The sequence below is a fragment of the Mus caroli genome, unplaced genomic scaffold (genome assembly GCF_978045245.1).
Source record: "Mus caroli unplaced genomic scaffold, Mus_caroli_1 scaffold_20, whole genome shotgun sequence".
In the NCBI taxonomy this organism is placed as follows: domain Eukaryota; kingdom Metazoa; phylum Chordata; class Mammalia; order Rodentia; family Muridae; genus Mus; species Mus caroli.
In genome coordinates this window covers 3,870,543-3,886,998 of record NW_028227275.1, presented here as the reverse complement: position 1 = coordinate 3,886,998, position 16,456 = coordinate 3,870,543, and the positions used below count along the sequence as shown (strand labels likewise).

Here is a 16,456-nt window from a genome sequence, read left to right as displayed (position 1 = left end):
CAGAACCACATCCTAAAAATAAAAGCCATAGAGGCAAATGTGCATAGTAATTTCTGGGTGTTTTTCTTTGAAAATTGACGTTGAAATAAAAATATTTTTCACAGCCCGTAATGGCTGGCATCTTTTCATGAGCAGCATAAAATAATTGATATTCATTGAGCTCCTTGCGTTTCAGAGAAGCTGATACTCATCTTGCAGAGCGGTGTTACTCATTATCATTTTTATTTCAATGGGAAGAAAAGATGAGCGAAGAGTGATTAATTTGACACAGATAATTCCGGCTAGAGCGTTTCAATCTCGACACCATTCTAAGGTCTCCGTGTTATTAAAAGTTCTTTGTCCTCATTTGCCCTGCTTGCTCTTCCTGGTCCTTTCTGATTCAAAACCATTGCGTGTTGGTCCTTTTTCTTCATCTGTGTCAGCATGGTTCAACTACCATGGACCTCTTGGTTAAACAAGGATGCTGGATAGATACAAAGGCTCCATTTTCCTATTGACTTGTAAGCCTTACCAGTTCCTCAGCCCCCGTGTCAGGCCGTTTTCTGCAGATTCCCCAGATGTGCACCATGGAAGCTGCTCCCTAACTCTTAACTCTTGTCTTTTTGGTTTGGTTTGGTTTTGGTTTGGGGTTTTGTTGTTGTTGTTGTTGTTTTTTGAGAAGGTGAGATAGAGTCTTGTTATGCAGCCCTGGTGTTTCTTCACTAATGCTGAAGCCTCCTCAACCCAGCCCTCAGACCCCAGTCTAGCTGTAGCCATTTTGTTCTGCCCACTAATGATTTCATATCACTGCTGTAATACATACACCTGACAGTCAATGATGCAGACATAGATCTTGACTTCCCATAGGGCAGGGTCATGCTGACCACATGCCCTTTTATGTTCTCTGTGTTATGGGGTTTGTTAATCTTAGGAAATTCCACAGCTGTAAGCCTCACGTAGGACCCATCAAAGGTCAATATGAGCAGCTCTGTCTAAAATGGCTCGAGTCAGGGCTGATCACGGGGGCAGCACTTCTAGCTCCTATGCATGAGCTCATTGTGGTTCTTGCATCGTTACCCTTTATAAGCTGGCCCTGAGAAGTATCCACCACACAGCTTTGAGCTGTTGCCCTGGTTGCCCAGTCTTGAGGGGGTATTCCCTGTTTAACAGAGATCGGTGTCTGTGTGGCTTGTGGGGTGACTCCTGGACCCCAGAGACTAATGTGCTTTCTGCTTGGTTTTCTCATGAAAAGTGAAGGAAGAAGAGCCTTCCTCTGAGTTTGTCTGTTGGGATCACCTCAGCAATGGGTTCACAGAGGGTGGCTTAAGTCTCTGAAACAACATGGTAGCATGCTTCTCCAAGTCTCTCTCGCCAGCATCTCCATGTAGAATCCTGTAGTGCCCCTGTACTGGCAGCAGCTTCCAGGCTGTTTCTGATGATGTCATTGAAAAGTCTTTGTCATTCAGTTCATCACCAATGAGGTCACAAATGTTAATGTTAAATCTCCTGCTGGAGTCTCTCTTCTGTTGTTCCTACCGTCCTAGCCCTTCTCAGCAACAGCTCCTTCTGCTGTTGGTTGCTGGGCTCTGCAGGAGAGCCTCCCTTCCAACCCCAGTGCTTTGCAAGGACTCTGGAGCTCTCCTCAATAAATCATTTCCTAATCAGAGTAAAAAGGTTACCACCTGGGCCCCAGGATTTATGTTGGGCAACTGTATGTAGGTATGTAGGTAGGTAGGTAGGTAGGTAGGTAGGTAGGTAGGTAGGTATGTATGTAGGTAGGTAGGTAGGTAGGTAGGTATGTAGGTAGGTATGTATGTAGGTAGGTAGGTAGGTAGGTATGTAGGTATGTAGGTATGTATGTATGTATGTATGTATGTAGGTAGGTAGGTATGTAGGTAGGTATGTAGGTAGGTAGGTAGGTATGTATGTAGGTATGTAGGTAGGTATGTAGGTATGTATGTAGGTAGGTAGGTAGGTATGTAGGTAGGTATGTAGGTATGTAGGTATGTATGTATGTATGTATGTAGGTAGGTAGGTATGTAGGTAGGTATGTATGTAGGTATGTATGTATGTATGTAGGTAGGTAGGTATGTAGGTAGGTAGGTATGTATGTAGGTAGGTAGGTAGGTATGTAGGTAGGTAGGTATGTATGTATGTAGGTAGGTAGGTAGGTATGTATGTATGTAGGTATGTATGTATGTAGGTAGGTAGGTAGGTATGTATGTATGTATGTATGTAGGTAGGTAGGTATGTATGTATGTAGGTATGTATGTATGTAGGTAGGTAGGTATGTATGTATGTAGGTATGTAGGTATGTAGGTAGGTAGGTATGTATGTAGGTAGGTAGGTATGTAGGTAGGTAGGTAGGTAGGTATGTATGTAGGTAGGTATGTAGGTAGGTATGTATGTAGGTAGGTATGTAGGTAGGTAGGTAGATAGGTATGTATGTAGGTAGGTATGTATGTATGTAGGTAGGTAGGTAGGTATGTAGGTAGGTAGGTATGTATGTAGGTAGGTAGGTATGTAGGTAGGTAGGTAGGTAGGTATGTATGTAGGTAGGTATGTATGTAGGTAGGTATGTAGGTGGGTATGTATGTATGTATGTATGTAGGTAGGTAGGTATGTAGGTAGGTAGGTAGGTAGGTATGTATGTAGGTATGTATGTAGGTAGGTATGTAGGTAGGTAGGTAGGTAGGTATGTATGTAGGTAGGTAGGTATGTATGTAGGTAGGTAGGTATGTATGTAGGTAGGTAGGTAGGTAGGTATGTATGTAGGTAGGTATGTAGGTAGGTATGTAGGTAGGTAGGTAGGTAGGTATGTATGTAGGTAGGTATGTAGGTAGGTAGGGATGTATGTAGGTAGGTATGTAGGTAGGTATGTAGGTAGGTAGGTAGGTAGGTATGTATGTATGTAGGTAGGTAGGTATGTATGTAGGTATGTATGTATGTATGTATGTAGGTAGGTATGTATGTAGGTAGGTATGTATGTAGGTATGTATGTATGTAGGTAGGTAGGTATGTAGGTAGGTAGGTAGGTAGGTAGGTATGTATGTAGGTATGTAGGTATGTATGTAGGTAGGTATGTAGGTAGGTAGGTAGGTAGGTAGGTAGGTATGTATGTAGGTGGGTATGTAGGTGGGTAGGTAGGTAGGTAGGTAGGTATGTAGGTAGGTATGTAGGTAGGTAGGTAGGTATGTAGGTAGGTAGGTAGGTATGTATGTATGTAGGTATGTAGGTGGGTATGTAGGTAGGTAGGTAGGTATGTAGGTAGGTATGTAGGTAGGTAGGTATGTATGTAGGTAGGTATGTAGGTGGGTATGTAGGTAGGTACTACATCTTATCTTCCTGCATCTGGGGATTGTTTTTCTGTATTAATGTATGTTCGATATCAGCTCGTTGGACATTGGCTACGAGCAAGCATATATTTTGTTAAATCCACCAAAGAAACCAGTGACACTGCTAACTGTAAGGACTGACCCATTAGAGCTAGACTCCCAAGTCTGCATTCGATGTAATAGCTGTCCAAGACTCCATTCCCACAACAAGCCACAGGCTGCTGCCTTTACAAATTAATCAGAGGCTGCATTTTATTTTATTTTATTTTATTTTATTTTATTTTATTTTATTTGGTTTTTCGAGACAGGGTTTCTCTGTATAGCCCTGGCTGTCCTGGAACTCACTTTGTAGACCAGGCTGACCTTGAACTCAGAAATCTGCCTGCCTCTGCCTCCCGAGTGCTGGGATTAAAGGTGTGTGCCACCTTTATTTTTTGTTAATATAAGCTAATTTTCTGTCTGTTGGACTCTACTTTTTTCTCACTGGAACGGAGCTCTGTCCCCAGTTATAGTTCTAAAATCTAAAGCACTCATTGGGAAAGAAGGAACCTGGCTTTAGCAATCTCGGCTTCATTTGAACCTTCCCAGCTGTGGCCTTCTAGAGAAGCTCATGTACACCAGTGTTATGGCTACGCTGAGTTCACTTTACATCATTAAATTTAGAATAAGTCTCTTGGTTCTGTTTCTGTGGAAAATCGGTCTTTACTGCTAAAAACAAAAATGAGGTCACCTAAGGGTTTCCCTTTGCCAGTTGGCTGAGGACTTCCTGAAGTTGGCTCAGAAACTTCTCTGGCTGCTGTGAACAAATTGACAGTGAGAAGCAACTTAGAGGAGAAAGGGCTTATTTGGGCTCATAGTGTGAGGGCAAACAGTCCAGGGAGGCAAGAGCAGGAGACTGATCAGACTGTATCCACATATTGTATCCAGTGTGGTCATATTGTATCCTGTGTGGTCATATTGTATCCTGTGTGGTCATATTGTATCCAGTGTGGTCATATTGTATCCTGTGTGGTCATATTGTATCCAGTGTGGTCATATTGTATCCAGTGTGGTCATATTGTATCCTGTGTGGTCATATTGTATCCAGTGTGGTCATATTGTATCCTGTGTGGTCATATTGTATCCTGTGTGGTCATATTGTATCCAGTGTGGTCATATTGTATCCTGTGTGGTCATATTGTATCCAGTGTGGTCATATTGTATCCAGTGTGGTCATATTGTATCCACAGCCAGGGTAGGGTACTCTGAATGCTTGTGTTCAGCTGATTTTCTCCTTCTTATGTAATCCAGGGCCCAGTGCATAGACTGGCACCACCCACAGTTAGGGTAAGTATTCCCCCTTCAACCTAATCTAAACAAAATCTTTCCTCAATGTGCCCAGAAGCTTGGCCCTTCAGCAGTTCTAGATCCTCAAGTAGAGAATAGTAACTATCGCACATTGCCTGGTAGTTATAGTTACCAATCTGATGTGGACATAATGGCACATATCTGTAACCCCAGCACTTGAGAAGCAGAGGCAGGAAGATCAGGAGTTCAAGGGCAGATTGGAGACCTTGTCTCAAAAACAAGAAACTGACCCTCACATAATTACTAATACATTTAGTATAGCTGGATAAGCAAGGAGCAGGCATGGTGGACGCTGGTGTCTCTTTTCATTCTCAGTGTGTATATGAGAAACTGTACAACCTCACCAGCATCCATCCTCAGTAGCTACACAGCTTCCATTTCAGATGTTTGGCTCTGTTTCCAAAGGAGTTCGATACTGATGGTTCTGAAAGACGTTGTTCATTGGGCTGAAGAGATGACACAGTTGGTAATGTGCGCCGTGAAGTGTACCATGGCTTGAGTATGGATCCTCAGCATCCATATAAAGGCCAATCATAATGTCACATGTCTGCAATCCCAGCACTGGGGAAGTGGAGGCAGGAAGATCCCTGGGATATGGAAATCAGCGCCACAGTCAAGTCATAGACCCTGTCTGAAAAAATAAGCTGACAGCAATAGAGGAACATACCTCCACAGGCACCTGCACCCGGCCCACACATGAACACACACACATGCACACACACATACACCACACCATATCATACTACACAGGCACATACACACATATACACACACATACATACATACATACATACATACATATATACCACACACACACATGCCATACCCCAGACACAGACGTGTACATACATACAGATGGACATACACACCACACACACCATAGACACAGACACATACACACATCTACACACACATTCATATATACTACACACACATGCCATACCCAGACACAGTCATGTACATACACACACATGTACATACACAAAACACACATACACCACACACACATACACACAACACATACACAAATACATATACATGCCATAGTATACTACACAGACACATACACATACACACATGCACAAATCTATACATACACATGCATGCACACCACAAACACACACACACATATACACATGCACACATACATACACATACACCACACACACACATACACACCACACACGTATATTTACACACAAAAAGTTATTAAATGCAGCATTATTTCTGTATCAATACTGATGTTCATGATGAATGTTGACAGTTTAAAAATCCTGTAATGACCTTGAAGCCCAGGCACTGCTACTTCACTGTCTTTTATGTATTAAAATCTTAATTTGCTGATAGTAAACATTTGTGATGAACTGCACTTTTCTAACTTATGTTGGCAGCCCTTCATTTTAAAATCACCAAGAGACAAAAACAGTAGAGATGATTCAGGTCTTTCTAGGCCCGAGGCCCTGAATATAGATTTTTCTTGCCTTCTGACAGAAATGGTTTGCTTACATCTATATAGATGAGAACATAATTACTGTAAGGCCCACGTCTGCTCTGTACGCTCACATTTGCTCTGCAAAGGGCAGCATGTGTGTGTCCTCAGCTGCGTCCTGAAAGCTTTTGCTGCCTCAGAAGGCTCCCTTGCATTAAACATGAGAGCCAGATAAGTGGGGTTGCCACAGGGAACTGCAGGCAGCTCCACACAGCCCAGGACGATCTTTGTTCTGCATGTACAATGTACAATTTCAAGAATGCTTCCTGGGCCGAGGAGAACTGGAGACTTAGTATCTCCCAAGCTCTGGGGTTACAGGTCCTCACCACCACACTCACTCTATGCAGTGCTGGGGGATCGAACTCAGGGCTTCATGAATGCTAGGCAAGGACTTTACCGACTGAGCTATAGCCCACCCCTGATTTTGGCGTGAGTTTAAGGATAGCTTCTTAACACCCCCAAGAACAGGGGACAGGCTATGAGCATAAGCCTTAGCTGTGTGAAGGATGAGCAAGTCCCTCTAATGAAGAGTGACAGCAAGAAGCAAGAATCCAAGAGAAGCTTTCAAGGTAGAAAGGTCGAGAGAGAAGAAAGGCACTGAAGGAGGAAAGCTTGAAGTGGACCGGGGGACAGCCCTGGAACTCCCATTGTAAGCCATTCCCTGCGCTGCGTGCATGCGTGCGCGTGAGTGCGTGGATGCGTGCCTGTGCGTGTGTGTAGCACCCACAGCCTTGGCTGCTGCCTCTCTGTCTCTTTACCCTCTGTTTCCTCTCCATATCCAACCCTGCTCCCAGGGAGCAAAGCAGGCTCAGCACGGGGCTCCCTCCTATCTCAGGCCCTGCTTTGACATTTGGCACTCATCTTGAAAATGAAGGATTTGACTTGTTCCTTGGATTTGCTCCTACGACCAGTCTCCCACCCTAGCAAGTCAGCTCAGTTCCCACCGCTGGCCAGCTGTGAGGCGTCAGGCACCGACCTACAGCAGCCCGCTCTGAGCTGTAAACCGGAGATGGTGCCATCACCTCAGAGGGTTGTTGTACCGACTTAATGCCGCAGTGGTGGCTCTGGATTCTGCTTCTCCAAAAGTTCCTGGCTTCCCAGGACTCCTGAATCATAATGGCTAGAATGGGCTCTGCCAGCAGCTTGCTGGGCAAGCTTCCAGATGTTTATGACGGGTTCTTTACGGAGACCATCTCGCCCCACACACTAGATCCAGGAGGCCAGGTCTCAGCATAGCCTTCTGTCCCAGTCTACCCTGGTTACCCTCTCAGCTGTCCCTCCCCACATGATACCCCAATAGCCTTGAACTTCCACTCTCACAGAAGGGCAAGTCGATCAGCCTCACTGTACGCTTGCCTTCTTCCCACACCCTCAACCCCTGTCCTGCATCGTCTTTAAAGTTTCTGGAGTAGGTGTCTATCTTTGCTCAGCAGTCTCAGTCAGCGATAAGCGACCCTGTTTACTGCTGGCAAGAACGGGTCTGTAAACTTTGCCCCAAGTTTATGGTTCCAAGTCCGTTGCCAACATGGCAGGCAGGGGTAAACGGACACCTACATCAGGGAACCATGCTGACCCAGCAGCTTACAGAGGCTATTTCCTGGAGGCTCCGGACAGTCTTGATGCCTGAAAACAACCATGGACTCAGGTCAACCTCGGTTGCCAGACAGTTACCAAGTGCTGCCGCGAGGGGGCGATGGCGCCAAAGGGTCTCTCGCATCCCGGAAGGCCACTGCCAGGGGTCAGGCACTGGGTCATCTCCATTTTTTTTTTTTTTTTTTCAGTTCCTGGGCAGATGGCAGCTGTGAGTCCCCTTCCGACATTCCGCTGTGAATTTTTGCATCCAATCAGCTGTACTAGACCCTCGCTTCTCATCCCCGGTTCACCTCAAAAGCTCCAAACCCGCCGCAATGAGGCTTGCTGAAGCAATCTCTGGCTCAAGAGCAGTTGCGTTTTATACTAACTACTTAATGAGTGGGGTGCTCCCGTGCCACTGTGCAAGCCTGGCCATCAGAGGAGCACTTGCTGGGGTGGATCTCTCCATCCGTCACGTGAGGATTCATCATCAGATGCCTGGGAACTTGCAGGTAGTTTTGAGCCTGGGTGCTGGGAACTGAGAAGTGCTCTAACAAGCATGGTGAGGGTGCCGCCTCCTGCCTTTCCCGCCCTCCACTCGCATATTTTTAAAACTTCTTGGTCATTCTAACAGAGACCCTAAGGGTGGGGTGTCAGGTGCGGATGGGAATCATGGGAGCAAGTTTTGGATTGTTCTATCATGTTTCTCCCATGACTTGGTAAGTCACTGCTGATGTTTTGTTTTAGAATAAACTGTTTTGCCTAGTTCTGGAAGAGCCTGAGGTTGAAAACTGTCTCAAAGTCATTGCTCCCATGGAGATCCATTTAAGATAATAATACCGTATAAGGGCATCAACTAGCTGTCAGCTAAGCTAGAAACATGTGCGTATGAATTAATATATCATATCAAAATAGGATTTGGAGAAAACTGGGGCCAGTTTAAAAGGAAGGGGGAATTTGTGTATTGTGCCCTGATCCAAACTTTATCTGAATGATCACAAAATATTAAAAATCAAATAAACACAGCTACAATTCTTTTATTGCTACCGATACTTGTTTTTCTCCCGCATTTTATGAATTAAAGTAAATCCGTGAGTTCTATATCATTTTGTCCTATCCTTTTACAGCTTAATATAATGTGAGCTTTTTAAATTGGAAAACTCTACCGGAGTATTGTGGCCACACACCCACTGGTCTGTATCTGTGCCTTTTGTAGACCTTGAATTTATTTTCTATTTATTTTTTTATTTTTTTATTTTTTGTATTTTTTGTGACACAGGATCTCACCATGCAGCCCAGGGTGGTCTATAACTTGCCACCTTCCTGCCTCTCAAGTGTTGGAATACAAGTCCCATGCCTGCACTGTCTGCCTTAGATTTTATTTGCTGCTCCTAGTAAAGCAACTGTCTACTGTGGTTAGGGGGCACAGGTTTTTTTTTCCTAAGAGGTGTAGAATCTCATGGACAGGTAGAAGCACATGTACCCACCTTCAAATTCACAGGAAAGCAAACAGTGCACACAAACACACACATGAACACATGCATACACAAACACACGCAAACAGACACATGCACACACACATATATACACATACACACATGTACACAGGTATGAACACGCATACATATGCACATGTGCATATACACATACGCACACGCATGAACACATGCACACACAAACACACGCAAACAGACACATGCACACATACATATATACACATACACACGCACACACACACATGCACCTGCACACCTCATTGTCAAGGCTTTGGTTAACTGTCTTCTCTCTTCACCAAGTCCATACCTAAGTGCCTGGGGACAACAGATAACAGGAATGACAGCACTCACACCAGTTGCAGGAAACCTATTTCTAAAGTCCAGTAGGTGGATGTGGGTGTAAGGATGGCTGGATCTAGAAAAATGAACGGGGGGGGGGGGGCAGGAAGATGGCTGAGGCAGTACAGGCATTTGCTGCATGATTAAGTCTGGCTGCTTGAGTTTGTTCCCCAGAATTCACATAAAGATGGAAGGAGAGAATCAACCCAAGTTGACCTCTGACCTCCACATGTGTGCTGTGGCATGTGTCCCCACCTCTCTCAGCAGCCTGTCCCACAATAATAATTTTGTTAAAGGAAAGGAGTCTGTGTGTGGCTTCCTGGCATCCTCTCTAGCCTGCCTCTCCCTTTTTCAGTCTCTCTTGTGTTTGCATCTAAGAATTGCCTTGTGAGCTGTGAGGGTGCCACTCTATACTGAAAAGACCCTAACCCTAGCCCTGATGCCCGTGAAGACAAATAGAATGTGGGATATAAGAAATCAAACCACAGTAACATTTGCTGCCTTTTTACTGAGCAGCTATTATGGGCCAGACTCTACACACTGATTTTTCTTAGCCCCCCCAGGAGCATTCCATGAACAAGGCACCCACATTCCAAGTTTACAGACAACAAACCCAAGGCAGAAGGAGACAAAGAAACAGCTGTTAATCAGGTGAGTCAGAATTTAAACTCAGCCCAGGCTCAATTACACAGTGCTGGGCACCTGCCACGGCTGGCTAGTGAGTTACTCGATTAGATGACTAAAATGCTTCAGAAGTCAGAATTCTTAAAAAACAACAACAATCTTCTTTGCTTTCTTTACTTTCCACCCCTGGGGACTTATATAAAAACCCAAAGACACATTAGAGATGGGACTGCATTCCCACAAATGCAGCTGTGCTGCAGCCTGACTGAACCACAAGTGAGAAGATCTGTATGAATTCCGAGTCAAATGCGCAACACACATACATGAACACGCACACATACATGAACACACAGACATACACATGTACACACAGACACACATGCAAATACATGCTCTTTGACACAATCACATACACAGTTGCACACACATGCACACACAGACACACACCACATACATGTACACACACACACACACTTGTGGGGAATTGGGCTATGCACAGACAGGCTGGTCTCCAGTCAAGATGAGGTCTGAACCCCGAAGGGTGATAATTCACCTTCATGACACAGTAGGCATTCCCTCATGCTCCTGGAACTCTGGGTCCTGCCTAAGTTACCACCTCCCACAGCCCCCACAAGAGAAGCATAACTAAAAGTCATGTAGGCCATGGCCCAAGCTTCTGACCTTCCGGCTAAACTCCTCCCCAGTTACCTAGCAACAGTAAAGACCATAAAAAGGGGCTGTTAGGCCCCACCTCGATCTCCTACCTCTTACTTCTCACTCTCTTACCTCTTACCCTTCACTCTCACCCCCTTTCTCCTCTTTGTCCTCTCCTCTCCTCTCCTCTCCTCCCTCCTCTCTTTTCTCTCCCTCTTACTCTCTTTCTCTCTAGCCTTCTCTCTCTCTCTCTCTCTTCTACCTTCTCTCTTTCTCCCTGCCTCTCTACAATAAAGCTCTAAAAACATAGAGAGTCTCTGCTCATCAAGATCCGCTGCACTCACTCTCACCAGTGTTGGGAACCTCTCTTCCCTCATCCCTCTCTCCCATAACCCCGGTGGCTTTAGCAAAGTAGCTCTGGTGCTCCCTGGTAGGGCTGCCCCTTTGCCACTCCCCAAAGAGTGGGTCAGAGGCTTAGATGCCCACCTCGGGATGCGTGGAAGATAGATAGCAGCCCTCCCACACCCGACTGACCAGAGAATAGGTGAAACTGTGGCGGGGTGTGGGTCTTCCCCTTCCCCCTCCTCCCCAGGGCCCCCCTTTTTAGTTCCCAACACACACTCATGTGTTTCAAGGCAGGCAGGCATGGTTCCTATTGTATGTACTGGGCTATCCTCCAAGCCAAAGCTGCTGCCATCTACAGGAGTCCAGCTGCTTGACAAAGATGATCACATCTGGGTTTGTTGACTTTATGACACTCCTTGAATGGAGGAGGGGGAGGAATTACAAAACCCTCACTTGAGTATCCAGCCCCTCTGTCAACCAGGTGTATAGAATTTTGTTCTAATTACACATGGCCTGCGGGGAGGGGTCTGGGAGCAGCTAGCATATATAGATGGAGAATGATGGGGGATGGGGAGGGGCTCCATCTACAGAACGGCCCTTATCCTTGATAGGTAAAGACTTCAGTTTCAGCCTGGTCAGAAGGAGTACCCACACCTCTGTAAGGAACGCCTCACCTACGAGAACATGCAGAAATAAGGACTCCCCAGTAAACTCATTGGTCCTCAGAGTGAACTGGTGGAACCGCCCCTCAGTTCATCAAAGGGACCTTAGAAGGAGGGAAAGTTGTTATGTCTCCCCTTGGGAAGGAATTTTAGCAGCTGTGGCACATGCCTGTGTCCCCAGCATTGGGAGGTAGAGACCAGAGGGCAAGGAGTTCACGGTCATCTCTGAGTACATAGCAAGTTTGGGGCAATATGAGTTCCTATTTCAAAAACAAAACAAAGCATGAAACCCCCGAAAAAGTGATAGAAATATTGTGTCTGAAACAAGCATTTAAAAGCCTGGTTACTTAGGTTTTGTTTTTGAGACAGGGTCTTCCTGTGTAACCCAGCCTGGATTTTAATTATCCATCTTTGTTGGGATCACATGCATACACTAAGACAGTGAAATAGAATATTTTACAGTTGTTTCAAAATGCCTGCCTGGGTGCTCCCCACATTAAGTGTAGGTTTCTGCCTGATGTGGTGGCTCAAGCCTGTTCAAAGTCCTTTTCAACTGCATGATGAATTGGAGGTCAGCCTGAGCTAGAAGAGACTCTGTCTTTAACCAAACAAAAACAAATGATGATAAAACCATGTTTTGGGGTATTAGATCTGATGCAAGGGGCCAGTGTCCCCCAATGACAATGGGTAGCCAGCCATCACCTGCCTCCCGAGGAGCAGCGGGCATGTTTATCTGTTCAGGTTAAGCAGTTTAGGATCTGCAGGGCTGAGAAGTTAACAGTTTTGAGATGTAGCTCACATGCCCTAAACTTGCCCATATAAATGGTTTTCAGTTTTCACAGAGCTGAGCTTCCATCTACATAGTTTAGAACATTTTCATAAAACCCAAAAGAACCCAGCACCCCTTAGCTATAACCAACCCACTCCCCCTGGCCTTTTGCAACTATAAAACTACTTCCTGTCTCTTCAGGTTTATCTATCTCAAGCATTTCCTATACATGGGACCATATGTTATGTCACAGCAGAGTGAGAGTTTGCAAACTTGGAGAAGACCTGCTAGGCAGCAGGCAAGCCCAAAAAGGTCTAGGGCTCCATGATTTTTTTTCCATATGTTGTATAATGGTTTCTTCCTAGAGAGATATCACACACACACACACACACACACACACACACACACACACACACTACTCACCATGGATATAGAGCCCACAGATATTACCAAAATATCGCTTGGTGAGCCAATGCATTGTATTGAGGTTACCTACAAGAATATAGGAGAGGGTTTCTTTTGTTGTTGTTTGTTTGTTTGTTTGTTTTTTCCAGACAGAGTTTCTCTGTATAGCCCTGGCTGTCCTGGAACTCACTTTGTAGACCAGGCTGGCCTCGAACTCAGAAATCCGCCTGCCTCTGCCTCCCGAGTGCTGGGATTAAAGGCGTGCGCCACCACACCTGGCAGGAGAGGGTTTCTTACCAGAGCAGAAATAACTCAGTAACAAAGCCCACCCCAGCATGGGTGACAGTTCAGGAAAGCTGGGAACCTGGAGCACACTGAACAGCCTGTAGGCAGATCAGCAGGTTGGAGAGTCCTTTCCTGGTGGCTTACACCTGTACCGGGCTGCTTGGCTTGTCTGAGAATGTTTCTTAGCTGTCTTGACTGTTTACTCTTGGGGGAGGGGGGGGGGCTGGTGAATCGTGTCAGTTTCAGGGACTTCCTGAGGCTATGTTGAATTATTTAACTTGATATGTTAGGGAGCTTCCCTGAAGGATAAAATGTTTCAATATGGGGGGGGGGGAACCCTGCTACACAACACCAGAAAACATGAGGCTTCTCTTATCTAGTTGCATGGAACTTGGAAAACCCTGTCTAGTAAGAAGCCAAAGGGTTGGCCTTTTCTAGGCCTTCATTGGTCCAGGTCTGTATTACCCCAAACTCTGACGCTTCTTCAAACATCGAACATCCCACAGTAGACTCACATCAGACTCCCAGGCACAACGAGGATCTGTATGTTTTGCACACCAGCGACTGTATTTCAGTTGATTGCTGTGAGTATTCCCAATGTGTGAAGAGCACAAGAACGTTTAGGGGCTTCCATGAAAGGCTCTGAGACCCACATCTCATCCAAGACCCAGTCACTCCATCTGCGAAACATTTCAATACAAACAACCCATACCTCAGAACCTCACTTACCTGTGAAAGGGCAGCTGGGGAACTTCAAACCATCACTATGCCATTGATGTCCGGAGGAGGGCGCAAACAGCCCCAAAGCTCCTCTCAGCTCCCCTGCTTCCCTCTGCGGGCCTGAAAGTGGTCTCTCCCCAGGGATCAGCATCAGTTCCTTCAGCCGAGAGTCTCATTGTATGCCTTTGATTTAGAGACACTTCTAGACACGTGAGATGCTAGGGCAAGTTTTCCTGGAGAGCTTTCTGAAAGCCAGCTTCTGCCCCAGGGAAGGGCTGTAGGCTGGAGCAGCATTTGGAACACAATCCCAGCTGTTTTCCACTCTGCCAGTGGCCAGGTGTCTCACATCCTCACTGTCTACCCCTTGTTGCTCGTTGCAGATAAAGAAAGGAAATTCTGGGAGATTTACTAGACGTGATCCAGCTGGCCCCTTTGTAGCTTCTTTCTTAGCCTTCATCCAAAATTTCCAAGCCTGGGCTTGCCACGTTGCTGCTTCCCGTAAATATTTTAGGGGAAGCCTGCGGGGCTCTGAGGAGTTTCAGAATGCTTTGCCCCAGCTGTTTAGCCACAGAGGCCGGGTTTATGGAGTCACTCATTCACTCTGACGGGTGTCTTGCAGCCTGCAGAGCCTGGCGGGAAGAAGGGAAATCTCCACATTTCAAGGTTGTTTACCCAGCCCTCCTCCCCAAATACCCATTCTAGGACATCGTAAAGCTCAGTGCCCCCCACCCCCGCCCCCGCTCCCATCTCCTTTATCTCTCCTTAGAAAAACCCAAACATGACCTGCTCTATTTGTTTATTTACAAACCGAAGTGGCCAATCCATTTCCAAGCCGATCAAGCCCCGCTCATTAAACTGCTCTTGTTGACACTGTGTGTTTTGATCATCTGAGACCTTCGGTTTCCTGAGAGGCGGATGCTGTGTCTTCCTGTTTAAAGGGCCTGTGCGTATGGAGTCAAAAGCTAGGACTCACTGACCCAGATCAGCCCTGCCTGCGGTGCTCTGTGGTTGGCAGCTTGCCTGAAGACCACAGCGAGGCTCCTGGGCTTTTTCAGAGCAGTGGCAGGCAAGCTCATCCGGAGCTGGGGAAGCAGCGGCCTCAAGCCGATGCTGCCAATCGAAGCATGGGCAGAATCCATGCCCAGCATTTCTCGTGCTCACAGCGCAGGGACGGGGGCGCCTGGCGGGCACAGGGTGCTTTCCTGTGTGACAAAACAACTCCCCTGTTCCCTGAGGACGAGCAAACAGCTGAGAGGTAGAAGACAGACACTGTAGGTGTTGCTGTATATACCACGGACGATACTGACAGACTAGAGGTACGGGAGAGCTCAAAAGGAAGACCATACAAGGACCACTAAGTTACTGGAGGACTGAGGTAGGCATGTTGTTGCTGGAGGACAGAGCCCCCTTTGTCAGTTCCTGGTCTTATAAAGAACTTTGGAAATGCACATGGGGTGGGGTATGGACTTAGTGGGTGTACTGGCTGGTTTTGTGTGTCAACTTGACACAGGCTGGAGTTGCCACAGAGAAAGGAGCTTCAGTTGAGGAAATGCCTCCATGAGATCCAACTGTAAGGCATTTCCTCAATTAGTGATCAAGGGGGAAAGGCCCCTTGTGGGTGGGACCATCCCTGGGCTGGTAGTCTTGGTTCTATAAGAGAGTAGGCAGAGCAAGCCAGGGGAGGCAAGCCAGTAAAGAACATCCCTCCATGGCCTCTGCATCAGCTCCTGCTTCCTGACCTGCTTGAGTTCCAGTCCTGACTTCCTTGGTGATGAACAGCAGTATGGAATTGTAAGCTGAATAAACCCTTTCCTCCCCAACTTGCGTCATGGTCCTGATGTTTGTGCAGGAATAGAAACCCTGCCTAAGGCAGTGGGGAAGTAGAGAGGCGCCTCAGAGGTGAAGGAAGAGTACTTACTGCTTTTCCAGAGGACCTGAGCTTGGTTCTTAGCAGCCATGTGAGGTGTAAGGCTTGCAAGTGCCTGTATTTCCGGCTCCAGGGAATCTGGCACCCTTTTGTGGTCTCCTAGGGCATGTTCACTTTCACTCATGTCACACATACACACACACACATACAGAGAGACAGAGTATTTTAAACAGATCCAGGAGGGAACCTGGAGCAGCTTCCTGGGGTGTCCTGGGTGACAGGAGACGCAAGTTGGCAGTCTTCACCACACTCTAGAGGGTGACACCAAGATGAGGAAACAGAAGCATTAGGCTTCCTGAGAAGAAAACCTAGCAGACAGGCCCTGCAGTGAAAGCCTTAGAACTTCTGTTCAAGGGCTGCACTTTGTGGGGACAGAAATATATGTATCATTGTTAACGGGACAGTTGTTCCTTTCCTTTCTTATCTTGTCCTCCTGTAAGCTGAGTTTTCATCTCTGGCTTAGCCAGTCTTCCTTGGGTTGTAAGGAGGACTTCCTCTTTGATGCTGC

General features: G+C 46.4%; 1 long non-coding RNA gene across 1 annotated transcript; it reads right to left on the bottom strand.

Annotated features, from left to right (window-relative positions):
* Positions 1 to 3,820: 3,820 nt before the first annotated feature.
* On the bottom strand, positions 3,821 to 14,877 carry LOC115029996 (uncharacterized). Its single transcript, XR_003835590.2, has 3 exons — positions 14,830 to 14,877; positions 14,031 to 14,650; positions 3,821 to 5,292 (listed from the first exon to the last, which is right to left on the bottom strand). It is a non-coding gene; the product is annotated as an uncharacterized LOC115029996 (long non-coding RNA).
* Between the last annotated feature and the right edge of the window lie 1,579 nt (positions 14,878 to 16,456).